A 27,722-nucleotide genomic window follows, 5' to 3' on the forward strand; every position below is an offset into this window, starting at 1 on the left:
TTCTGCCCGGAACCCTGCGCCACCGGTCCGGGCCAACTCTACTCCCCTGGTGGTCCAAGTGGGTGTGGTAACGGCTACTTCAGAGCCCGGGAAAGGAAGCCGCTCAGCCTCTCGTCGTCTCGGTCATCATCTCCATGACTCACAGCTGGCCCCTCGAGTAAAGCACATCGTTCCACCTAGCAGACCCCCACGCATCGAGGAGAGCCAGCTGTGGGAGTTCTACTACGGAGACCGAGACGACCTTCTGCCCTGCTGGCCAGCTGCCACCCCCGAGATTGCCTCGGATTCCTCATCTGTCCCCTCCCGGCGAAGACAGCAGAACCACCGGCGCGGAGGGTCCGTCAAGGTTCAAGAGGAGGATCCGCCTCCAACCTCGGCGCTCTCCGAAGCCTGTAGCCCGGCGCCGCTCTCCGAAGCCTGTAGCCCGGCGCCGCTCTCCGAAGCCTGTTGCCTGTCACTGCCCGAAGTGGCCGAGGAGTCGTTTCCGCCTCCAACCCCACTGCCCGCCGAAGCCTGTTGCCCGGCGCCGCTGCCCGCCAAAGCCTGTTGCCCGTCACAGCCCGAAGTAGCCGAAGAGTTGGTTCAGTCTCCGCCCGAAAGCTCCGCTCTGCTTGCCGCCGAAAGCTCCGTGCCGCCTAAAACAGACCCGTCGGCCAACGAGGGAGCTGTTCCGCCTCAAGCCGAGGCCTCCGAGGGAGTTGTTCCGCCACAAGCCGAGGCCTTCGAGGGAACCGCTTTGCCTCAGCCCGAGGCCTCCGAGGGAGCCGCTTTGCCTCCGCCCAAGTCCCGTGAGGAGGTCCAGGAGGACCTGCCTTCGCCCAAGTCCCGTGAGGAGGTCCAGGAGGACCTGCCTCCGCCCAAGTCCCGTGAGGAAGTCCAGGAGGACCCGCCTCTGGCCTCGGTTTCCACCGAGACCTGTAGCTTGGCACCGCCTCCAACTGATCTGTTCGGCCAGAGCCGCAGATTGCGGACTCCGAGCCGCTCGACTCTGCCTCGTCGGGGCCGTCCACCACGGCGCCCGCCTCTGACTTCTCTGTTTGGCCGGAGCCGCAGACTGCGGACTTCGAGCTGCTCGACTCTGCCTCGTCGGGGCCGTCCACCACGGCGCCCGCCTCTGACTTTCCTGTTCGGCCGGAGCCGCCGACCGCGGTCTCCGGGGCGCTTGACTTTGCCTCGTCGGGGCCGCCCTCCTCGAGGGTTTAGTCGGGCGATGCTGCTCCGCCGCCTGCCTCGTCCAGGACGACCTCCACGAAGACTTTTCTTTTTTGCTTAGCAACCGCCTTTGCCTGAGCCCTTAAGGCCAGTGCCTTGTTAATTTTTGGGCTCGATTTCAGTTTTGATTACTTAGGATTTTGGGGGTTTTAGAGTTATTTAAGGGGTTCTTTGTTTTTTCTTAGAGTACTTGAGTTTCTATTTTCGTTTGTTTTTCCACCTCTGTTCTGGTGTTCCAGGTTTGCCTATAGTCTTCCGGTTTTTGCTTTGGTTATTTCTGTTTGCTTTAGAATCCTAGTTTTTTGCCTTGTTCTCTTAGTTTTTGTTTTTGTTCTAGCTTTAGTTATCTAGTGTTACAATAGTTTACCCGTTCCTGTCCTAGTTTCTTTGTTTTGGTTTTTGCATTAGTTTTATAGTTTTTTTTTTCTCTTGTACGTCTTGCTCCTTTTCCTAGTTTTTTTTAGTTTTATTTTGATTTTTCTAGTTTTTTGCTTCGGTTTTTCTTTTGTTGTCCCTACCCTAGTTCTTCTGGTTTTGTTCTATAGGTTAGTTCATGCCTGATTTTCTAGTTTTTGGTTTAGATCTTTAGTTTCCCAGCGCTTCCTAGTTTTGTTTTGGCCCCCTAGCTCTTATTCCCCTGGCGTGTTAGAACGCCCTTTGTCTCCTGGCATTTTAGGATGCCCTCCGCTCTTGTTTCCTGGCATATTAGGATGCCCTTTGTTCCTGTTTCCCTGGTGTTTAGATTTCTAGCGTTAGATTTAGTGTTCCCGGCGTGTTTAGACACGCTCTGTTCTTGGTTCCCCGGCGTGTTAGGACGCCCTCTGTTTTCGGATCCCCGGCGTGTTAGGACGCCCTCTGTTTTCGGTTCCCCGGCGTGTTAGGACGCCCTCTGTTTTCGGTTCCCCGGCGTGTTAGGACGCCCTTTGTTCTCGGTTCCCCGGCGTGTTAGGACGCCCTTTGTTCTCGGTTCCCCGGCGTGTTAGGACGCCCTTTGTTCTCGGTTCCCCGGCGTGTTAGGACGCCCTTTGTTCTCGGTTCCCCGGCGTGTTAGGACGCCCTTTGTTCTCGGTTCCCCGGCGTGTTAGGACGCCCTTTGTTCTCGGTTCCCCGGCGTGTTAGGACGCCCTCTGTTCTCGGTTCCCCGGCGTGTAAGTACGCCCTCCGTTCTTGTTCCTAGGTGTTTTAGACGTTCCTGCTTCCCTCATATCCCGTCATATCCCGACGTTCTCTTCCCCAGCCCCGGCGTTTTCCTCACGCCCCGGCGGGTTTCCCTTTGGCGTTAAGTACGCCCGTTCCTTCCCTTTGGCGTTGTCGTACGCCCGTTCCTTCCCTTTGGCGTTAAGTACGCCCGTTCCTTCCCTTTGGCGTTAAGTACGCCCGTTCCTTCCCTTTGGCGCTGTCGTACGCCCGTTCCTTCCCTTTGGCGTTGTCGTACGCCCGTTTCTTCCCTCTGGCGTTGTCGTACGCCCGTTTCTTCCCTCTGGCGTTGTCGTACGCCTGTTCTTCCCTCTGGCGTTGTCGTACGCCTGTTCTTCCCTCTGGCGTTGTCGTACGCCTGTTCTTCCCTCTGGCGTTGTCGTACGCCTGTTCTTCCCTCTGGCATTGTCGTACGCCTGTTCTGCCTTGTGGCGATTGTTCGCCTGTCAACGTCGGTTAGACATCTTTTGTTTTGCCTACCAGCATCTGTTAGACATCCTTTTTAGTTTGCCCTAGTGGGTAGTTTTGGTTTGATTTTAGCCCACCATCCTACCTTCCCTCCACCCACCCAGGTTAGATCAGCTTGGTTATGACTCTTGCCCGCCATCCTGCCGTCCCTCCACCCACCCTGGTTCGGTCACTTTGTAGTTTGTTTTGTTTGATTTTAGGCCGTCCGGAGTCCGGCCTTGAGGGGGGGGTAATGTCATGGTTGAGTTTTGCTTTGGCTTTGTTTTTCTGTTATTTTCATTTTTTCATCTCTTTTGGGTTAGGTTTGACTTTATTTATTGTTAGTTTTCAGTCATCAGTTATTTTCTGTCATTTTTTCACTTCACCTCCTCAGCAGTCAGTCACACCTGTTATCATTTACCAGTCAATTAGCCAGACCCTGTTTTCACCTGTGAAGTGTTCTATTTAAACCTGCCTCTGCCTTCAGTTCAGCACTGGGCCGTCATCATCCCACACCTCTCCATGCCAGTCCCCGGTTTGCCTTGGAAGCTTTGTTTTGCTCCTTTTGTTAAGGTTAGTCCTGTCAGTCACTCTAAAGACTGTTTGTTCACTGTTTGTTCCTGGAGAGGTTCTGCTCTGTGCCCTGGTGTCTCTCAAGTTCTGCTAACCTGACTAGCCGCCCTGGTGAAGCTCAGCTCTGAGCCCTGGTGTCTCTCAAGTTCTGCTAACCTGACTAGCCGCCCTGGTGAAGCTCAGCTCTGAGCCCTGGTGTCTCTCAAGTTCTGCTAACCTGACTAGCCGCCCTGGTGAAGCTCAGCTCTGAGCCCTGGTGTCTCTCAAGTTCTGCTAACCTGACTAGCCGCCCTGGTGAAGCTCAGCTCTGTGCCCTGGTGTCTCCAATGAACTGCTAACCTGAGTGCTATGAGGCCTGCTAGCCGAGCAGCACCTAGCAAGTGTGGACTCTCTGTCTCCGGGCAGTCAGCTCCTGCCATCACCTTCACTCAGTTTCGGTGCAACCAGCTCCTCATCAGACCTCCACCCATCAACCTTGCAATAAAGACTCTCAAACTTTTAGTCCCGTGTGTGTGTCCTGAAGTTCATCGGTAAACAAAATCTTGACAAGAACAGGTTAACTCTCCATGGGCAGAGCAACCTGAATTCAGCCTCTCCAGGCTGGAACGCTCCACCGGCAGTTTTTATTTTATTTTTTTAACCTTTTTTACACACAGCTTATAATTCTGACTTGATAAATACTGATATCTGATTTGTGTCTTTTTGGGCACTTGAGGTGAGATTTCATTAACACAGTTTAAACTGGGAGTACTTTCCTTTTTTTTTTTTTTCTACCATCACTGTATGTGTGAAAAACACAATATAATGCAGTTTTTGTTTGGTTTAGTTTTACTCACCAACTTTAGGTTACAAGAAAATATGTAGCATGAACTGTGGTTCGAGTTAACATATTATTTACATGTTCAGTTTTATTTTGCCGTTATAATCTTTCATTACCTTAAGATGGGAGAAGTTTAACCATTTAGTTAGTTTAGCAGTTTGTTTTAAACCTGTAAAAGTACAAAAACAGCAACATAATCCCCCAATAATCATAAGAAAAAATACCAAAACAAGTAAATAAAAAAACAGGAGAAAATTAAAAAACTGAAACCATACTGTTGTAATAATCAAGCTCCATCATATATCAGAGCTCTGATTGCCCCGTATGTTCCTAACAGAGCACTTCGCTCTCAGACTGCAGGTCTGCTGGTGGTTCCTAGAGTCTCTAAAAGTAGAATGGGAGGCAGATCCTTTAGCTATCAGGCTCCTCTCCTGTGGAACCAACTCCCAGTTTTGGTCCGTGAGGCAGACACCCTGTCTACTTTTAAGACTAGGCTTAAAACTTTTCTTTTTGACAAAAATTATAACTAGTGACTCATGTTACTCTCAGCTACCTTTTATAGTTTTACTGCTATAGGCTTAGGTTACTGGAGTATATCAGGATCTAATTTTCTCACTATATTGAGTTCTACTGTTCTTCAATTATGCATTATGTGTTGTCATTTCTGCTTTAACTTTCTGTTCTCTCTCTTTTCTCTTCATAGTAGGTACACCTGGTCTGGCGTTCTGTTAACTGTGACATCATCCAGAGAAGACAGATCACCCGCTACTACCATCTAATGTAGAACAGATTACTAGATCAATGTGTGCTTCTGTGCTTTTTTTGTGTCTCTTGTTGTGTCTCTGTTCTGTCTTCTGTAACCCCAGTCGGTCGAGGCAGATGACCGTTCATACTGAGCCCGGTTCTGCCGGAGGTTTTTTTTTTTCCCGTTAATGGGTGGTTTTTCTTCCCACTGTCGCTTCATGCTTGCTCAGTATGAGGGATTGCAGCAAAGCCATGTACAATGCAGATGACTCTTCCTGTGGCTCTACGGTTCCCCAGGAGTGAATGCTGCTTGTCGGGACTTTGATGCAATCAACTGGTTTCCTTATATAGGAAATTTTTGACCAATCTGTATAATCTGACCCAATCTGTATAATATGATTGAACTTGACTTTGTAAAGTGCCTTGAGATGACATGTTTCATGATTTGGCGCTATATAAATAAAATTGAATTGAATTGAATTGAATTTAAATATTTGAAAAGTAGTGAGAAGAAGCACAAACTTATTAAATCCAGCCTCGTCTCCAAGTTCTTCTGTTTCGTTATTCAAAATTATACAATAGTAAGTTCAAAGAGAATTAAACAATCAATTGAATTAGTTATTCTATATGAATTACATAAAAATTACAAAATACAGTTACCTTTGATATATTACTATTAGAAGAGTATTAAGTATAACTGTTTTATTTGTGTTTTCTGCCATAGTAAAACATTTTCACGTTATTTCTGTCTGCTAGTAAAAAGGCGGCATCTCATAGTCTTACTTCCTTTTTTTTTTCAGGTAATGAGTTAGACACCAGGAGTCCTTGTTGAGACCATAAAATGAAGATAATCTTCAGCGTGTTTGATTCACACTGATACTGAGCCACCGCCATCCCAGACTGCCTCCGCTTGTAAACCAGGAAAGAAAATGCAGCTGATGAAGGAAGTGACTGACATAATAACCCAGAAAAATTCCCAGGGCTGAGGTGCGCCGTGTGTCATCGCTGGGAAATTTGTCTGTGAAAGCGGCACCACCTGTTAGACTGCAGCCGCCAAAAAAGGAGCAGAAGAAGGCGTGCGAGTAAACAGGACGTGATGAAAGAGCCTTTCTTTTCAGCTCGGGCGGAGTCTTTACAGAAAGCCAACCGTTATCATGACGCCTGTTCGTTTGCACATGTGCCATTGCATGATTGCTATTAGAAAGAGCTCAGTGGAGGATTCAATGCAACAAAAAGAAGAGGAGAGAAAACTTCCGCCCTCCGAATCCGGCTCAGATTACAAACAATGCATTTGAGCCGGATCCTGAAAGCTTCGCAGTGATGCAACTAGAAGTGAATATTTCACTCCTTTCTTCAGGACAGACGTGTTGAGTCACAAGAGAAACCCACACATTATCTTACAAACAAACATCATATATATAGCCATATTCCTTCATTTAAACCACTTTTACCCCATTTAAAAAAAAATTTTTTTAGATTTTCAACTTAAAAAGAATATTTCTGCTTGTTCTGATTCTTTATTTATAGAGGAAGTTTTTTGGGGGGAGGGTGGATGTAGGTAAGAAACCTCCTACCTGTTTTTCCAGTCCTCTCCCAAATTCATCCATCCATCCTTTTTCCATCACGCTTTATCCCTGTTAGGGTCGCGGGGGGGGGGGGGTGATGGTGCCTGGTGCCTATCTCCAGCATTCACCAGGCGTGAGGCGGGGTCAACCCTGGACGGGTCACCAGTCTGTAGCAGTCTCCCAAATTCACTCTGGTCTTATTTCTTTCTTATGAGGCCTTCCTCTTTTGCTTCTGGCGACTCTTAGCCGTTTTAAAAGTCGACAGTGAGAGCAGCGGCGCTACAATGAAGGGCTAACTGGGTACATCAACACTAGAAGTGCAGAGGAAACTAGCAGGGAACGACCACACACATTAGCATTATGTGAGTGCGTCACAACGATTGGCGTGTGGGACAGCCAGTAGATAAGATGATTCAATTCAATTCAATTTTATTTATTTATATAGCGCCAAATCATGAAACATGTCATCTCAAGGCACTTTACAAAATCAAGTTCAATCATATTATACAGATTGGGTCATATTATACAGATTGGTCAAAAATGTCCTATATAAGGAAACCAGTTGATTGCATCAAAGTCCCGACAAGCAGCATTCACTCCTGGGGAAGCGTAGAGCCACAGGGAGAGTCGTCTGCATTGTACATGGCTTTGCTGCAATCCCTCATACTGAGCAAGCATGAAGCGACAGTGGGAAGAAAAACTCCCCATTAACGGGAAGGAAAACCTCCGGCAGAACCGGGCTCAGTATGAACGGTCATCTGCCTCGACCGACTGGGGTTACAGAAGACAGAACAGAGACACAACAAGAGAGACAAAAAAGCACAGAAGCACACATTGATCTAGTAATCTGTTCTACATTAGATGGTAGTAGCGGGTGAGCCGTCTTCTCTGGATGATGTCACAGTTAACAGAACGCCAGACCAGGTGTACCTACTATGAAGAGAAAAGAGAGAGAACAGAAAGTTAAAGCAGAAATGACAACACATAATGCATAATTGAAGAACAGTAGAACTCAATATAGTGAGAAAATTAGATCCTGATGCCCTGGAACTCGTAGCTGAAAGAAGATCGTTGACTGTACCGTAAATCCACCCTAAGGTAACCGCGTCCTGCCGCCTGAAGAGGTTTCAGGGCGACGCTGCTGTTGATGGCTCTCAGAGGAGGAGGAGGAGGAGGACGGCGCCGCTGGGGACTCTGGAGGAGCGCTGTGAGACCAACCACCTGCGTCTCAACACCACCATCACCCCCCCCCCCCCCCCCCCCCCCACACGCACACACGTTTCCAACAATGGTGATGACTGTGGATGTTGTCCAGGATTACAGTTACCTTTGAGTATGCCTGGATAACAAACTGGACTGTTCCAAGAACACTGAGGCGGTTTAAGGCCTGAGAGGTCTGTAATTAATTTGCTCGGGTCACTCAGCATCTCCAACATCAGGTAGACGACAGAGCTGGCTAGTAATTAGTTACATTTACTTGAGTAACTTTTTGAACAAAGTTTACTTTTAGGAGTAGTTTTTCTGCACTGTACCTTTTTCCTTTTATTTGAGTCATACTATTACTCAAGTATTACTACTCTTACTAGAGTAAAATCTCTGACTACTGTTTCCAAAAAAAAGGTAAAAAAACAAAGCAACTGGACTTGTTTTCCGTAGTTGAAGACGTTTCTCTTCCTCTCCAGGAAGCTTTCTCAATTCAAAAAGTCTGGAGTAATGTGGAGTACCAAGCTTTATATTACTGCCAAACAAAAGCCTTGTAATGGTTTAGATAACATGCAGATTTAATCGAAACAGGTCCCCCCCTCTGTAACGGTCATTGAAAGTCTTTGCACTGTTCCAACATACTACATGTATATCGCTCAAGAAATAAAGGGAACACTTAACACAATGTAACTCTGAGTCAGTCACGCTTCTGTGAGATCAAACTGTCCACTTAAAAAATAACACTGATTGAAAATCAATTTCACCTGATATTGTGCAAAGGGGGAGTGGTGGTCTAGTGGTTGGAGTTCAACTCCGCTCTGGGTCCCTGAGCAAGACCCTTAACCCCAGACTGCTCCCCGGGGCCCGCACAGTGGGTAGCAGTGGGTTGCCGCTCTCCAGATGGACATCCACTGGACATTTCCAGACGTGCAGTGGATGTCCATCTGGAGAGTGCATGCATCTCCAGATTCCCAATAACGTGTTTGAACTGCTGTCCCAAAAAAATGTCCCAGACCTGAATCCCATTGAACACATCTGGGAAATCATGTCTGGCTCCATCCACCAACGCCACGTTGCACCACAGACCGTCCAGGAGTTGGTGGATGCGTCAGTCCAGGTCTGGGAGGAGACCCCTCAGGAGACCGTCCTCCACCTCATCAGGAGCATGCCCAGGCGTGGCAGCGTGGACCTACAGGCCTGTGGAGACCACACATGTTACACTTGAGTAGCCTTCTTACTGAATACTTTTTTACTCTGACTTGAGTAATTTCTTGGCTGACTACTTTTTACTTTTACTTGAGTACACTTTGTGGCTACTCTAACCACCTCTGGTAGCCGATGACATCTTCCTTGGTGTGGTGTGCTTTTTATTCCTGTGTTGGTGAAGTCTGAGAGGAGGATGCTGTGTAAACTTCACAGCATTCTTGTCAACGTCCACCCTTTCCACCTGGTCCATTGGGATAAACAAATCTTGAATCTTGAACTGAAGAGTGTTGGACAGGTAAAATAGAAAATAAAGGCTTTACTTTTTATTAATTTGCAACAGATTTACGGTTTTCCATTTAATCTGAAAGACAAAACAACTTTATTAAATCTTATGACATAGTGGTTGAGATGGTTTTTATTCACCACTTATAGATATTCATAATTCATTGTATCATGTTTTTTACATGTATATGCTTTATTTACAGAATTATCAAAAAAAGTTTATACAGTATATGAATCCCCACTTGTTTGAATGAATACATGAAATAGAAGGAAAAGTTCATCCAATGAGATAAACGATGGCAGAAGAGGTGTTGTAAACAAGAAGAGGGGATTACAGCAGTACAGTCTAAGCATGGGCTTTTAAAGGTAAACACTACTGGAGTAGTAGGTCATTTAAATCTTTCTTCTCATAATGGATTTCTGGGAAACTATTCAACATTTCTTTGTATTCTTTGCATTTGACAACGTCCCAAGGTGTGCTTTCAGGTTTTTGAATCACCTGACGGTTCCCACAGTCTGCCTCCTTTTCCAGGAATAAATTCCTGAAAGACTCAAATCCGGCAGAGCCTGTGACGGTTGGTGAATTCAAGGTAATGTTGAAACACCTGGACATTTTCATCATTGTTTCTGAGTTGGAACCTAGATCTTGTGCTCCCAGATGTGTCCAGATGTGTAAGGAGCAGTGTTGTAGTACTCGAGTCCGAGACTCGGACTCGAGTCCGAGTCATTAGCTAAATTTAGAGACTCGTGACTTGACTTACACTTGAGCACTGATGACTCAAACTTGGACTCGGACTCCTACATTCAGATCATTCTGACTCGGAAATTGAGAAAAAGACTCGACTTTTTTTATATCATTAGGCTATAATTTTAATATGTCATTAGAATATTATTTGGTGTATGATTTTAATATCTAAATGTCGTACCGCGCACGTGACGTCACCATCTTATGAGCAACGCCCCTTGCCGCTAAGGTTGGGCAAACAGTGTGAGAGCGCACGTAGCAGCCAGCCATTACGCATGCAACAGATACGATATGATCGACTTTACAGCTGTTAAACTTTCACAAGAGGATGTCCAGGCGTCCATTTTACTGGTAGAACTGTGGAACAACATACCAACGTTCAGCTCAAACCATGGATTGAGTGTCGAGGGCTTAGAAAGACCGGAAAACGGGCCGAGTTGATAGAAAGGTAAGTCGTTGTTTTTCTCCTGCTCGGCGTTCATGGCGTCATCGGCCGTTTTTTTTCTGTTTGTAGTCACCGTCCAGGAATCGGTATAAATTTTCCGGCCCGCCGAACAATTTAGTCCGGCCCGGTGGCGAAATGCATTATCATTATCCAACGGCTGTATCTCCTCGCTGCATCGACCGATCCACACCAGATTTGTTGTGAGTCATGTGCCGATCGACGCCGCTTGCGGCTTTAACATCCTTCATATGCGGCCTATCAGCGTACCTCGAGTCGCTGTTGCGCGTTCCATAACAACAATGTTTAAAAACCATGGTTAGGAGACGTCTTAGACTTGGAAAAAGCGGTAGTTTTACCGAGTAAAACCAAGGGTAACTACAGCGAAAGAGTTATTAGTGCAATGGAATGTTACTGATTCATGTCATACATCACACGTCACGGCATGTTCCTACAACGAACTTGGATCAATAGTGACTCGACTCGGACTCGACTCTGATTTTTTTTTAATGACTTGGACTTGACTCGGACTTGAACACTGGTGACTCGAACCTGGACTCGGACTCGAGGCATAGTGACTTGACTACAACACTGGTAAGGAGCCAGACCCAACGGCTCCATCTGAATACCTCTAATTGCAGCTCCTAGCTCCTGTTCCTTGACTTTTCATAGGGTCAACAGTAAGAACTCTATCGTGGGGAGGAGAGGAGCTTCAGACTGCTCTGCTGATTTCAGACAGCCTTTAACTCCGACGTCATTAAGTGATGGAAACGCACATGGATGGTTCTGGTCAAGTCTGGGCCAACAGCCTTTTGAAAATTAACTGTTTGCCATGACCCAGAAAACTGAGAATTTGCAATTAAAAACTACAAAGTGCACGCTATCTTCTCTTCTGACATTTTTGTTAATTTCCCTCAGGTGGTCTCTGCTCACACGTCATGTCACACAAAGGATTGTGGGATTCCTCATAGCCCCTTAGTGCCAGTAAAGGACATCGTGAGGTTCCTATGCTAAACTAGCCGCAGGAAAGAGCATACAGGCCGGACGATAAAGCATTAAGAATACAGTCCTACAGTCATCCTGTCCGCCATCGATTGATGAATGTGTGGCGCAATAGAAAAAAAAGTTCTGTGATTTATTTAGGTGCTTAGCACCGAAATACATCACAGACTTGTTAGACAACTTTATTTGTCTTTGTCATTTTGTATGCACACAGTGCGTACAGAACGAAATTTCGTTGCATACAGCTTGTAAATTGCAGTAAAATTAAATTACAGTATAAGGTGCAGCAGTGATTTAAAAGTAAACAATTTAAATGTAAACAATGCCGTACCCAAACAATAGCGGGCATGGGCCGCTTTGCAACAGCGAGGAAGAAAGTCAAGAGCCCTGGCCACTATCAGTGGAATAAAGGGAAAACTTGACGAGAAAGTCAAATTTTTCAGACAAAATGGGAAGAAATACGGACATGGGGATTTTTTTTTTTGTTTTTTTTGCGTTCCCTAGAGGTACGGCTGATTTATTTGTTGTGGTCTCTTGTCATTCACACACAAAAATAAACCGTGAGAGCCGACGTGAGTTTTGAAACTGCAAAGCTTTGTCTTAAGCAGAAGATCAAACGTGCAGCACCGCGTTCACAGACCAGTGTGATGCATTCGCGAGCATCAGAAAGCTATGGCGCATTCAGGAGCATGGGACATTAGATTTTTCAGAATAAAAAGCTAACAGATGTGCATAATCAAAAAATAACAGAAATACAATTATAGAGCATTCAGTATTGTAAGAAAGCCCACACAGTTTCTGGATAGACACGTTATTGTTTGAGTTAAGATCTGTTCCGTTTTATGCCTCTTTCCTTGTAAATTTGAAATGTCCCATGCTCCTGAATGCATTGATATGGAGGAGTTTAAATTCCTTTTTTGCAATTTTGTTTTAAAGCAAATGGTTTGTCTTTTGCTTAAGGACATATTAAAATGCATTTATATACAGAAAATAGTTAAATGTTGGTGCAGTAAACATACAGATATAAATTCATCTAAAATTTATTCTTATTAAGAATAATTTGTAGCGTCATTCATATCCAATTATTTGAAGTGTGTGGTCATGTGGCCCTCCAGTGGTCGTGCTGAAAAAAATGTGGCCCTCTTTATCATGGAAGTTGCCCATCCCTGTGCTAGATAGAGATGCAATGATGCAAAATGTGCAAATATGCGAATGCTGTGCAGAGTTTATAGTTTATAGTGCAGCAGTTCTACAGTCTGATGGCAGCAGGGAAAAAGCTTCTGCAGAACCTGGTGGACCTGCAGCGGATGCTGTGGAACCTCTTCCCAGAGGGCAGCAGGGAGAACAGTCCATGGTGGTGGGGGGGGGTCCCTGATGATGTTACGGGACACACAGCGCTTAGATGAAATGTCCTTAATGGAGGGAAGAGGAGCCCCGATGATCCCTTCTGCTGTCCTCACCACTCTCCTCACGTTCTTCCAGTCGGAGGCACTGCAGCCTCCACACCACACAGAGAGACAGCTGGTCAGAATACTCTCTATGGTGCTTCTGTAGAAGGTCGTGAGGATGGGCGGGGTCAGGTGGGCTCTCCTCATCCTCCTCAGGAAGTACAGTCGCTTCTGTGCCCTCTTCACCAGTGACGTGGTGTTCACAGACCAGCTGAGGTTGACCGTGATGTGCACCCCCAGGAACTTGGTGCTGCTGACCACCTCCACAGCCTGGCTGCTAAACCCCCGCGACAGCCGCGTTTCTTCGACCGGCTATACCGCTTCCGTTTGGCCTTCCTTTGGCGTGAGCTGCTCGGCGAGTCTGCGGCTCCGTAGGCTCCTGGGACTCGTTCCCGGAGGACTCCATAGCCACGTAAACAATTGATCATAGTAGTGGTTACGAGTCCAAAAACACTACATGGCCGTAACTCCAGCAGGCGCTGGGTGGATGAGTAATTTCTAGCTAGTTTGGCAGCATTTATTTTATGAAAAATGTCCACCAGTGGTCGGAGCTGTATGCTTAGCCGCTGCCCTAGAGCGCAGCCGTAAGTAGATTTTTATCAGGGCATCAACCCTCCAGACCACTCAGGTCTTCTGGCTCCAGCCTGCTCTGCAGAACCAGAACCAGAACCAGAACCAGACATGGAGAAGCAGCATTTAGTTCCTATGCTCCGCTTATCTGGAACAAACTCCCAGAAAACTGTAAAAGTGCTGAAAGCCTGAGTTCCTTTAAATCAAGATTAAAAACACATTTGTTTAGGATTGCCTTTGACTGTTCTAATTGAACTGTATTACTGAAATATAAGTAGTTTACTTTGTATTCCAACTGTTTTTACTTGTTTGCTTTTCATTTTTATTTTCCCGTGTTCTATTTTGTTTCTAAATTTTTTTCCTACTTGCTTCTATTCTGTTTTATTTTCCTATATTTTAATCATGTAAAGCACTTTGCATTGTCCCTGTACTGAAATGTGCTATAGAAATAAATTTGCCTTGCCTTGCCTATAAAACATTCAATAGAAGAACAGTTTTCATGTAGTTAACACTACATTACATCCTCCCAACCAGTCGCAAACATAGATTCAGGAACGCTTCGTCACCAAGCTCCGCCCACTTCAGTTCAGCGTTCAGAGAGCATGTGTTCCTTTTTAAAAACTTCCAGTTTTAGTATAAAGTTAGTTGAACAAAGGGTTTAGTTTAAATTCAGTGTTTGTGAGTTCTTTTCATAAAAATACGCCATTAAGCAACAGCAGAAAATGGCCACTTAAAATGCTTTGAATTTTTTGACAGTTATCAATATCGACCAATATGATTTCTATTTTATCAATATGCTAATATAGGCTCCTTTTCTTACCTCCTTCCTTAGTGTTTTTACTATTTAGCTTTGTAGATAAGTTAGTAATTTCGATAATTATTCTTTATCCAGTTTTCTTTGTATAGATTGTATTGTTTTGGACAGCTTTTGACAGTTTAGGCGTCACTGTTCCACCGATCTTCCCCTGGAGGAGATGCAAAAATCCACATCTGAGGTGGGACAATCTGTTGACAGGACAGCTATTGTCAGGGTTCTCTGTGGTTTCCGTGTTCTAGCTCTGCTCCACAGGTGGTTCTAGTTGACTGGGGGGCGTGGCCCACACCTGCGGCTCGTCAGGAGCGGCTTCCACTGGATACCTAAGGAGAGCTCAGACAGATGGAAGATGCCAGAGTGTTAACCCAGTCGTGGTATGCCTAGGCCTCTGACCTGTCTCCTGTGCCTCGTATTTGTGAGTTCTTGGAAATCCTGTTTTTGGAATAATTTTTGTCACTCTTGGTGTTCTTCAGTTTTTCGTGTTTTTCGTGCTCAAAGAACCAGCTCCTCAGAATCCCCGCCGCTCAGATTTTGCTCTGGCAGCTGCCCTCATACTCTTTGGGGAGTGGTTAGAGCGCAGAGCTTCAGTCCCAGAGGTTCTGAGTTCAACTCCCGCAAGCTGCCATTCGGGATCCCTAAGCAAGACCCTTAACCCCCAATTGCTCCTCAGGCGCCGCACATGGCAGCTCACTGCTCCCCAAGGGGATGGGTTAAGATGCAGAAGTGAATTTCTCCATTGTGAGATCAATAAAGTTCAATTATTATTATTATTATTATTATTATTATTATTATTACTATTACTATTATTATTTTGGTTATACAAAGCCGGGCGTGAGACCCCCTTCCCTGGATTCACCTGGTTCACCCGCAATACTCCGGTTCTTCCATCTTCTCCTCCCGTCTGCCGTCAACTGTGGTGCGCTCTGGATTCCTCGCCAGCATTACCATCTGTCAGCCCTCCAGTCACTCAGCCACCTGTTACCATCAATGAGTTACGGTCACAGAGTTCCCTCGTCATTACTCTCCCCGGATAGGTCTTCTCGACTAAATGGTAAGCGGCGTAGCTTCTGGAATTTTCCCCTGGTTCGATCTCTCGTAACTTTGTTCCTCTTTCTTTCCGTAGTCGTTCCAGCACTGACGTTCAGACCTCGCTCAAGCCACACGTTGTGTCTTTCCCGTTGTCCGAGCCTTTAATAAACATCTTAAATTTATTCCTCTCTCCCGTCTGTATCTGCATGTGGGCTAAACACAGCTATAAGTTGGGTTCTCCCAATATATGTCATGTATGGAAGACAGGCAAGAGCAAGGTCATTATTGAAACATGTAAAACCCTGTGTCCTCAGAGTGAAACATGGTGGTGGCAGCATCATGCTCTGGGATTGTTTTTATCAGCAGGGACAGAAAAGCTGGACAGGGAAATCCCACAAGAAAACCTTCTGGGATCAAAAATGTACGTCTGAAGCTACAATCAAATGGTTTAGGTCAAAGCACATTCAAAGGTTAGAATGGCCCAGTCAAAGTCCAGACTTCAGCTCAAATGATGTTAGGTTTAAAAAAACAAACAAAACGGATGTTTTGCTCTCCATCCAAATCAACTGAGATGAAGCTATTCCACAAAACTGTCCTAGAAGTGCAAACCTGGAAGAAAAGTCTTAAAAAGTTGTGCAGAGTAAACGATATTCCCTGATGGTTCCTGTCCAGACTGACAGATGTCATCCAGAATGTATTTAGATCTGTGCACGACGTGTTTTAGCCTACTTTGATGCTAGGGCAGTGATTTTCCCCAGTTTTCCCCAAGTCCCTTTTTGAGTCGCTGCGCATGCACAAGAACGACTTCCCTCGCTTTTCCGCTCTTCAGGGGGATCGCGTCTCATTTCTTTCTACAGAGTCCTTCCTCTTCTTCTCTTAAACATGAACTCTGTTCGCTTCTTTCGACTTTCAGCCATAGGGTGGCCATTTTCATAACACCAAAAAGGAGGACACTTTTCAAAACCAGCAAAGCTGCTTCCAATAGTTTCTTATTTGAGAGAAAGTCCTGTACATGTCTGTGCACTCCAGTGTGAAGTTGACACAAATTTGTAGCTCTGCCTTGACACCTTCCACATGGAGATGATTTCTCTCATTTCTCCATGCTGAGGACATCATTGAAAAGACGCGTTCTGTATGTGCATTGCTGCATGGAATGGAGAAGATGTAGGAACTGACTTTTCTTAGGTTTACCAGTGGAACATCAGCTTTGGAAAACAGTTTCAGATATCGCTCCTCACTGTGGCAACCTTCCACCTCTGGGGAGCTGAGGATACCTTCCACCATGCCATGTTCCTCATACAGTCCAACCATATCAATGTTTTTCAGTTTGCAGGCCTGGACTGCATCACTGTGCTCTTCATAGGACGCAGCAGTTGTAAGGCTTTCACATTTTGCTGTGAAAGTTCTCAGAGAAGTCATACCTCTCACCCAAATATTTCAGTGCTCTTTCATAGAACTGACTAAATCAGCTTCATCTTCATGAAAAATCTTGATTTATTTATCATTTATTATTATTGTGACATCAGTGTTCACAAAACGAATAATGCATGGTCTTTCAACAATTTCAAGTAAATAATATAACAATTTATGAAAAATATATTTTTAAAGCATGTGTCATGTGGTGCCCCCCCATGGTTGGTGCCCCTGGGCACTGGTCCTAATGGATAATCCGGCCCTGGGTGTTAGTTGTTTAAGTCTGGTGTTTACAGCAAAGCCGAAAAATGGTCCTTCAGCCTCCTCTCAAGTTTCACTTTAAGTTCATTCATCACTTTAAAGACTGAGGTGATGCTGAATGATTTGGCCTCTAGTGCTTCAATGCAGAGGCTTCCTATATATATATATATATATATATATATATATATATATATATATATATACTTCGATTGTTGCTCCTTGCTTGTCTGTGTTAGCATGTCGATCGATGGCACCTTTACCTTTACTGCTCACATCCACGTCATATCGACACAGCATACGGCGCTTTGCCGCATGTCTTCCCCCTCTTCCTGTCAGCTCACTGTCAATAAAACACGTGCCACTAGAGCCGCAAAAAAAAAAAAAAAGAGAATCATCCTTCCTGCTTTTGGATATAAATCCATAGTCTTTGGTCCATTCAGGATTAAATGTTGTCTTCCGTTTTTGCGGTCTGCAGGTACGCTCGGTTCCGTACGGAAACTTGGACTACCAGCTGCTGAGCTGACGTCAGCACGTCCACGTTGCTGATTTGATTACCGTTCAGTACCGTTGACCACTAAAATGTCTAATATTTATTTAACAATTTCATCCAATAATCTGCCACAACCTTGCCATCCCATGACGGATATGCATGTCAGAAAACGTATGGATTAATGGAATCTGCCACAGGATTATGACCGCTAAGCTAATGGCTAATCTAACCTCTAAGATAACCGGATACATAAACACTAGAAGTGTGTGTGCGCAGTCAGCAAGCGGAAACTCTGAAGGAACGAGCACGGACACTGGCGTTACAGGAGCGTGTCAGAATGATCGGCATGTGGGACAAGCAATAGATAAGATGATAACCACAGAACTTGAGGGAAACAGGAGGTGAGTATGTAACGTCTGGGTGAGAGCAGGAATAAAACTCTGACGAATCTCTGCCCTAACGAGGGGCATAGATTAGTTACAGTTAACACAGGCCTCAGAAAACTATTTTAAACCTCCTTTTTGTGAATACATGATGTATTTACTACTTTCAGGATGGAAGGTCCATTTTACCCTGAACAGGATTACCAACTCTAGCTTTAAGTCGTCAGACAGGTTCTAATAAACAGGCTTTTGATTCAGGCAGTAGTTAGCCAGTGAAACTGAACCAAAAAAATGTATTAGTCATAGTTAATAGTTTTAACACTTGCTTTTTAACATTAAGCCAACTCTTTTTACCATGATAAACAAAGTAATTGTTTGAAAACTGTATTTTTGATTATGTCAGAATATCTTTGTGTGATAAAAAAAATTGATTGATGTGTAACAACACAAAAAAGCAAAAGCAGAGTATAGGTCCGGAAGGAGGCAAGGGTTCTGTGTTTTATTTGATTTCGGAAAGATTAGCAGAATGAATTACTTTCATTTTGTCATTGGTTTCATATTGGGTCCAACTTTGACACAATTTTGGCTCTCACACAGCACCACACAAATGAAAACAAACAGGAGTTTCCAAAGTGAACTGAAACATCTGACCTAAAATCCTGGGGCTGTCCTGTAAGGACAAATGTTTACTGTCATTTTCATGTTTTTTGTATTTTGTTTCTTAACTTCTCTCTTTGGTGAATATTCACTACTTATTATGTGACACAGAGACACACACTGTGCAATGTATTGAGGTACATAGATGAGTAACCAGAGGAGGTGGAAATCTAAAGACAAATCTAGGAACTTCCTGTTTGTTCTGTCATGATATTATATTTGGTGCTAAGCTTTCATTGACAGAAAAGTTATATGAGGTTATATTAGCCAAAGCTGCTTCTTTATGATTATCTGTAGGCGCGGGGTTTTGAAAACTGGACAAAAGCTGAATCATCAACAAACAAAACAAAACAAAAAAATAATTGTTGCTCATAGTCCAATTAGTTATTGTTGCTCATAGATTTTGTACATTTCCACAACTATTTAACTTCACGTGTTTTTAAAACTCCAGCTACTGCTTTACGTCACTTATTACTTCTTCTTTTTTCCTGAAATTTCAGATGTGAAAGTGCTGCGCTGGCAACTCAGAAACCAACTCTTCAAAGCTAACAGAATCTCCAATGTTAGACAGTAGCAATTATGGCTGGATGATTCATGCAGGATCAACAGCAACTAGTGGTGACGCCACTCCCTGATTGTTAAACTTGGTGGAGACACAATCACTCACATGTTGGCTTAAGACAAATCTAATTTTCCACTCCTTTTGTTTTATTTAATGTGGACCATCCAGTTTTTTTTAACACAACCCAGTTATACGTCTGTCTGAACGTTTGTCTGTCTTTCTTTAGCTGGTTGGTTAGTTTTATGTAAATTTATGGTCTTAGAGGGTTTATGATTTACTGGCATAATAAACTAAGTCTAATGATTAACCAAAGTGCAAATATGTACGTTTTTTACGACTTGAATTGTGGAAACTGAAACTGCTTTAGAGTATCGGATCCTTTGGCAACAGATTTATTGCTGGCGTCAGTCATTTAACCGCAGGTTCATCTCAAGAAATTAAAACCTCTTCCAAAAGTTGGTTTATTTCAGTAATTTAGTTCAAAAAGTGACTCAAACTTATTGGTTTATTACACGTAGCATGATATGTTTTGAGTACCTATTTCTGTAGTTTTTTTATGATTATGGCACACAGCTAATGAAACCCTAGAATTCAGACATGTTAAATAATGCATAAGTCCAATAAAAAAAGACTTTACATATAAACTGGCCAACTGACATGTATTTTCTTGAACTGTACAGTATATGCATTTAATGTCAGGTTTGGCTCCTTTACTGCATCAGAACGCTGTGTCACTGCTAAGGTGTCAAGGAAGCCATTAAAAAAGATGTTTTTGTTCCCCTGTGAACTCGATTATATCTATGGTGATAAAATCATTGTCAAATAAAATAAGACATAATCTTTGTCATGGATATATTTTCTATGTTGGTGAAGATTCTCAGTCATCCAGGTCATGGTCATTTCAAAGAAAGTAAAAAACAAAGCAACTGGACTTGTTTTCCGTAGTTATCTAAGCCATTACAGGGCCTTTGTTTGGCAGCAGTATAAAGCTTGGTACTCATCATTACTCCAGACTTTTTGAATTGAGAAAGCTTCCTGTGGAGGAAGCGAAACGTCTTCAGCTACGGAAAACAAGTTCAGTTGCTTTGTTTTTTACTTTGTTTGGAATATATTTTCTATGATTTAATATCTAACCGCTTTAGCGATTGTGTGATATTTTACAAGCTTAATATCAGAGTTTTGCTCCATTCGCATTGTTCACGTTTGTGTGAACGTAGCATAAGATTTGTGCTTTTATTGAAATGAAAACAGCAAACAGGTGAGCAACCATTAACCATCACAAGTAATAGCTAAGTAAGTTAAAAACATAATGTTCATTCAACAACTTGAACAATGTGGCATAACAATGTATAACTAAGGAAGCACCAGAGAGCAATATAAACAATGTGAACGCATTAAAGCTGTAGTTGGTAATCCTGTTCAGAAACAATTTAAGGTATCCTGAAAGTAGTTAATACACCATGTATTCAGAAAAATTAGGTTAAAAAAATTACATCTCTGTGAGAGCTGCAGGCCTTAAAAAACTCTGACCAATCACTGCTGTTTGCACCGCAGAGCAGCGATTGGTCAGAGTTTTGTTCCTGCTGTCACCCCTCTCTGTCGTTGAAGTTCTGGTGGTATCATCTTAACTATTGGTTGTCCCACATGCCAATCATTCTGACGCACTCACGTAACGCCAGTGTGCATGCTCGTTCCTTGTTAGTTTCCGCTTGCTGGCTGTACATGCTCACTAGTGTTTATGTATCCAGTTAGCTTAGCGGTTAGCTTTGGTGTTAGCCGTTCATTGTAGCTCCACTGCTCTCACCGTATACTTTGAGCATAGGGTTAGGGTAGAGTATGCTGAAAGTGTAAAAGCTTAAACTTAAACAGTGCAGCCATAAAAGAGAGAGCGGTTTTATTTCTCAGTTATTTCAAAAGCATATACAGTACATACACAGGATGGGAAGATTGATTTGTTTCGTCTCACAGAAACCTGGCTACAAGAGGACTATGTTAGTATAAATGAGTCAACCCCCTCCAGTTATTCAAATTTCCACATTCCCAGATCTGTGGGAAGAGGAGGAGGAGTGGCAACTATCTTTCAGTCTGATTTATTAATTAGTCCCAGGCCAAATAATAACTACAGTTCCTTTGAACATTTAACCCTCAGTTTCCCTCATCCAAACTGCAAAGCAATAAAACCTCTTCTGTTTGTTGTTTTGTATCGTCCACCAGGCCCTTACACTCAGTTTTTGGATCAGCTGTCAGATTTCTTATCTGATTTGGTGTTAAATACTGATAAGGTTATTATAGTGTGTGATTTTAACATTCATGTTGACACTGAATGTGATAACCTAAGTGTAGCCTTTAAAACTATCCTAGATTCAATTGGTTTTGCTCAAAATGTGCATAAACCGACGCACTCTTGGCTTCATACTTTAGACCTTGTTCTGACATATGGCATTGATTGTGAAGAATTAACAGTATTTCCTCACAACCCTGTCCTATCTGATCATTTTTTAATAACATTTGAGTTTAATCTAACTGAGTTCTCCACCCCCAAAAGAGGGTTCCATTATAGTAGATCTTTATCGGATAATGCTGTATCAAAACTTAAAGAGTCTGTCCCCTTTTTAATATCCTCCGTATTGCAGAAATGCCCTGTAGATGGCAGCAATGTTGTTTCTTCCAATTCACAAATAGATGTCTTTGTTAACGGTGTGACTTCGTCATTGCGTTCTGCATTAGACAATGTAGCTCCCTTGAAAAAGAAGGTGATTATTCACAGGAAGCTGGCTCCCTGGTTTAATTCAGAGCTGCGTTCCTTGAAGCACAATGTTAGGAAATTGGAGAGAAAATGGCGCTCTACACACCAAGAGGAATCCTACTTAATCTGGAGGGACAGACTATTGTTGTATAACAAGACCCTCCGCAGAGTTAGAGCAGCATATTTTTCATCATTAATTGAAGAGAATAAAAATAATCCTAGATTTCTCTTTAGTACAGTTGCCAAGCTTACCCAGAGTCACAGCTCTGTTGATTCATCCATTCCCTTAGCTCTTAGCAGTAATGATTTTATGGGATTCTTCATAAATAAAATTGATGCCATTAAAAATAAAATAATTGGCATCCTCCCAAACATGATTACCTCGTCCTCAGTAAATGAGGCAGCGTTGGAGGAATCTTTAGAACCTGCGCAGTGTCTGAACTGTTTAAAAGCAGTAGAGCTTTCTGAGCTATCTAAAATTTTAGCTTCATCTAAACCTTCTAATCCCAACCAAGTTGTTTAAGGAGATATTCCCTTTGATCAGTGGTCCTATTTTAGACATGATTAATCTATCCTTGGTAAATGGATATGTACCACAGGTTTTTAAAGTAGCTGTTATTAAACCTTTACTTAAGAAACCTTCTCTTGATCAAGATGAGTTAGTAAACTACAGACCTATATCTAATCTTCTTTTCTTATCTAAAACTCTTGAGAAAGTAGTTGCTAATCAACTTTGTGAACATTTACAAAGCAATGACCTACTTGAGGAGTTTCAGTCAGGCTTCAGAGCTCATCATAGCACTGAAACAGCTCTGGTGAAGGTCACTAATGACATTCTCATGGCCTCAGATAATGGACTTGTGTCTATACTTGTCCTGTTAGATCTCAGTGCTGCATTTGATACAGTTGATCACAATATTCTCCTACAAAGACTTGAGCATACTGTAGGGATTAAGGGGAAAGCATTAGGCTGGTTTAAATCTTATCTGTCAGACAGATTCCAGTTTGTTCATGTTAATAATAAATCTTCCTCAAACTCTAGGGTCACTTGTGGAGTACCACAGGGTTCAGTCCTTGGACCAATTCTCTTTACTATATATATGCTTCCGATCGGCAAAATTATCAGACAGCATGGGATTAATTTCCACTGTTATGCTGATGACACTCAGCTATATTTATCCATAAATCCTGATGAATCCAATCAATTACTTCGACTGCAGTCATGTCTTGATGACATCAAAAGCTGGATGACTTTAAATTTCCTGCATTTAAATTCTGACAAGACCGAAGTTGTAATCTTTGGGCCAGAGTCCTCAAAAAATAAACTTCTTAACCAATCACTTAATCTGGATGGCATTACCTTGGCCTCTGGTAATAAAGTTAAAAATCTTGGTGTTATTTTTGACCAAGACATGTCATTTAAATCCCATATTAAACAGGTTTCCAGAGTTTCCTTTTTTCACCTCCGGAATATCGCCAAAATTAGAAACATTCTGTCCAGGAGTGATGCTGAAAAACTGGTCCATGCATTTGTTACTTCAAGGCTGGGCTATTGTAATTCTTTACTATCAGGAAGTCCACAAAATGCAGTTCAAAGCCTTCAGCTGATCCAAAATGCTGCAGCAAGAGTTGAATTCAATTCAATTCAATTTTATTTATATAGCGCCAAATCATGAAACATGTCATCTCAAGGCACTTTACAAAGTCAAGTTCAATCATATTATACAGGTTGGGTCATATTATACAGATTGGTCAAAAATGTCCTATATAAGGAAACCAGTTGATTGCATCAAAGTCCCGACAAGCAGCATTCACTCCTGGGGAAGCGTAGAGCTACAGGGAGAGTCGTCTGCATTGTACATGGCTTTGCTGCAATCCCTCATACTGAGCAAGCATGAAGCGGCAGTGGGCAGAAAAACTCCCCATTAACGGGAAGGAAAACCTCCGGCAGAACCGGGCTCAGTATGAACGCTCATCTGCCTCGACCAAGTGGGGGTTACAGAAGACAGAGCAGAGACACAACAAGAGAGACAAAAAGCACAGAAGCACACATTGATCCAATAATCTGTTCTACATTAGATGGTAATGGCAGGTGAGCCATCTTCTCTGGATGATGTCACAGTTAACAGAACGTCAGACTAGATGTACCTACTATGAAGATAAAAGAGAGAGAACAGAAAGTTAAAGCAGAAATGACGACACGTAATGCATAATTGAAGAAGAGTAGAACTCTATAGAGTGAGAAAATTAGATCCTGATATACTCCAGTAACCTAAGCCTATAGCAGTAAAACTATAAAGGTAGCTCAGGGTAACATGAGCCACTCTGACTAGAAGCTTTGTCACAAAGGAAAGTTTTAAGATTAGTCTTAAAAGTAGACGGGGTGTCTGCCTCACGGACCAAAACTGGGAGTTGGTTCCACAGGAGAGGAGCCTGATAGCTAAAGGATCTGCCTCCCCTCTGCCCTCCAAACGGCCCAGCTACTGGTTAAACATGTGTTCCGCCTGCATGGAATCCCACAGGAGATTCTGTCTGACCGTGGTCCTCAGTTCATCTCGCGGGTGTGGAAGGAGTTTGCCATGGCCCTTGGGGCCCGGTATACTTTAACCTCCGGTTACCACCCGCAGACCAACGGTCAGACAGAGCGGATGAACCAGGAGCTGGAGACCGCCCTCCGTTGTCTCACCTCCAATAACCCATCCGACTGGAATAAATACCTCCCATGGATTGAATACGCCCACAACAGCCACGTTTCTACAGCCACCGGACTGTCCCCCTTTGAGATCTCCCTAGGATACCAACCCCCGTTACTTCCAGATGACAACAGACAGATTGCCGTCCCCTCCGTACAAAAACACATCAACCGCTGTAAGGAATTCTGGACCCAAACCATCCAAGCCCTCAACCACACCACCGAACAGAACCACCGATTCGCTGACCGGAGGCGGGTCCCAGCCCCCAGCTACCACCCCGGTCAGTGAGTCTGGCTTTTCACCAGAGACCTTCCCTGCCGAGCCGCCTCCCGCTAGTTGTCCCCTCGCTTCACTGGTCCCTACGAGATTGTCTCCATCATCAGCCCCACCTCTGTCCGTCTTCGTCTCCCGTCTCACTCCCGTGTCCACCCTACATTCCACGTGTCCCAAATCAAGCCTGTCACCTCCAGTCCCTTGTTGACTGGTGGGCGGAGCGCGCACACCTGCAGACAGTTCAGCAGCACCGGGCCGCACTATAAGAACTGTGCTCGAACAGAGGGAGGATGCCAGAGTGTTACCGCTGTGGTATGCGTGATCGGCCACGGTTTCTCACCTTAGAAAGCTTAGAAAGCTAACTAAAACCCTCCTCTGTTTCTCCCAGGTTACCTCTTGTGCTCCGACGTTTCCTCTCGTACTCCTGTGTTTCCCTTCGAGGTGGAAGCCTCAAGTGTCCCTCTGGTTCCTTCCGAGTCGGTTCCCCTCTACCTGGATCCAAGGCTTCCTCTGACGTTCACCTGGTTCCTCCCGCTGCTCTGGATCCCCGGATTCCACGGTGCTGCTCGGATCCCCCTCTGCCTCCACTCACTGGTCTCCCGGACACCCGCAGGCAAAGGCTGAGTCCACACCGCTTCCTCCTCGGTTCGGTTTCCGCGCTTTGTGGTAAGCTTACGAATCTCCGTAGAATCCACTAAGCATCTCCCTCTATTAACCGTGTCTCTCATTTCTCCAGACTGATCCGGTCTCCTGCCTTTGGTTCCCCGTTGTGCCCTGATCTGCAGAGGCAGATCTTCCTCGTGGCTCCCGTCGCTCTAAACTTAAAGGTATACTATGCAACTGGGGTTGATTTTCCAGCGAGGCTCCCCCCAGAGGGCGAAAGTAAAAGTGCACTGTCATAAAGATGCTCAGCTGTTCTGGTTTCTCCGTTAAGCCAGGCGCGGTTGTTTTGAGCTTAGCAAACAGGCGAACGCAACGAAAAGTAAAAAAAACGGCAGTACAAACAATGACTAACACAGTGAAGGTATGAACATAAGGCTTCCCGCAGCGCTATTTCACGGCCGCCGCAGTAGCGTCTCGCCAACATTCAAAAAATAAATAAATAAATAAAATAAATAAATAACTAATAATAATAATAATAATAAAACTCGATATGCTTGCATGTTTATTTGAGGTTAACACGCGGTTCTTTGTTGTTGCTTTCGTGCGTGCATATAGTTTATGGCAGGGCAAAAACACATGGAGTTCTCGCCGTAAAGCAAGACCGACTCTCGCGATGCACCAGACTTCTGAGTCTGTGTGTGCGGGCTGAGGGCTCCTGCAATTGCAAGAACGGTATTTCCCCCACAGACCACCAGGGCGGCCGAGAAAACCTTTGTTCAACCTGAAATGACTCATTTAATCATCCAAAACGGTATGGAACACATTAATTAACTGAAAAATGTTGCATAGTATGCCTTTAAATAAACTCTTTGTGATCTAAACTGTTTTCCCCGAGCGTTTTCTGCATGTGGGCCAAACACATTAAGGCGAACATGACAACCAGTAGATTGGTTATTATGTTGTTGTATTGTTGTCATGTTTCTTTCATTATTTATGTAAGAGACAAATCTATTAAAGGGGGCTAGTCATATTTTGAATACAAACACACCAAAAACCACATCTTTATATGGTTTTATAATTTATTTATATGTAGACGCCTCTTTGAGCGCTCAATCGCACGTCGATACCAGTTTGAAAGTTAAATAGTAGAGCGATACAGGGAATATGCCTCATTCATGTGCTGCATGGATTTATACCAACTAAATCACAGTACAAACCAAATCTACTGGCATCACCTTTCATAGGTAACAATGAACATATACCTATGATTGTATTTATTCATTATAACATTATTTTAACGTTGTATAATATCGTACATCCAGCCAAGTGGTCTTGTTATTGCAAATAGACACAAAATAGCGTTGTTTATTAACAAATAAACCAAAAAAAACAACAACATGTAAAACACAGAAATCAAATATAATAAGTCAACAGGGAGAGATCATTTAATTGGAAAACCTTTGTATTCAAGCACAGAGAGCTAGTGGTATAGAAAGTTGTAAAGTCATAGTACGTGACTGGGCCCCTTTAAGATAAATGTGATATGCAGCCTAGTTGTGGGAATCCTCCAGCCCGAGTCAGCGGGTGTATAGTCTGCTATATGACGCAGTTCTCCATCTGCAACCATGTGAAGAAATAATAGAGGAAGCCCATGTTGGGCAAGTCTAAACAATGAATGGTGCCACAAAAACTAGTGGAATTTTTATTTTTCAAACAAACTGGACCTCAAAGTCCTCCCCTTAAAGACGTGGGAAAATTAAGAATTGCAACAGGAGAAAATTTCAAATTGCATTTTATGACCTTTTATCTGAATTTATTTATCTGAATCTGATAGTTTAGGTGTGGAAAGTTTTCATTTGAAGTGTTTGAGCTCATAAAAGCTGTCCTTTTCACGTCTGAAATTGAGAATTGTGTAAATAGTGTAAAATGTAAAGTGAAAACAGAGGTCGAAAACACAAGGCAGCTGAGGAATCACCTGAGCGCTGCCAAGACTGACGACGTTTCACAGAATATCCCAAACTGGGGCATCAGATCATAAAACAAAGGCCTAGTAGGACACAGTGAGGTGTTCGTTACAAATTCAATAGGCGAAAACCTTTTGTCCTGTGAGGAAGAAGATCTGTTTAACCTTTCTACAGTGTCAAAAGATGGAGCAGACAACTGTTATAAAAAACTGTGACACCAAAGCATGCTACATGGTCCACAAGAACAAAGTAATTTGTTTGGGTCGCTGTGTCCCCTGGAAGGACTGCGAACACCGGGGGAGTGCGTGGACGGTGGTACTTATAGGGGAAACTCTGCAAGTGGCATGTTTGACGCGTTAAACCACAAGAGTTGAACAG

The sequence above is a fragment of the Fundulus heteroclitus genome, chromosome 12, assembly GCF_011125445.2.
Source record: "Fundulus heteroclitus isolate FHET01 chromosome 12, MU-UCD_Fhet_4.1, whole genome shotgun sequence".
Lineage (NCBI taxonomy): Eukaryota > Metazoa > Chordata > Actinopteri > Cyprinodontiformes > Fundulidae > Fundulus > Fundulus heteroclitus.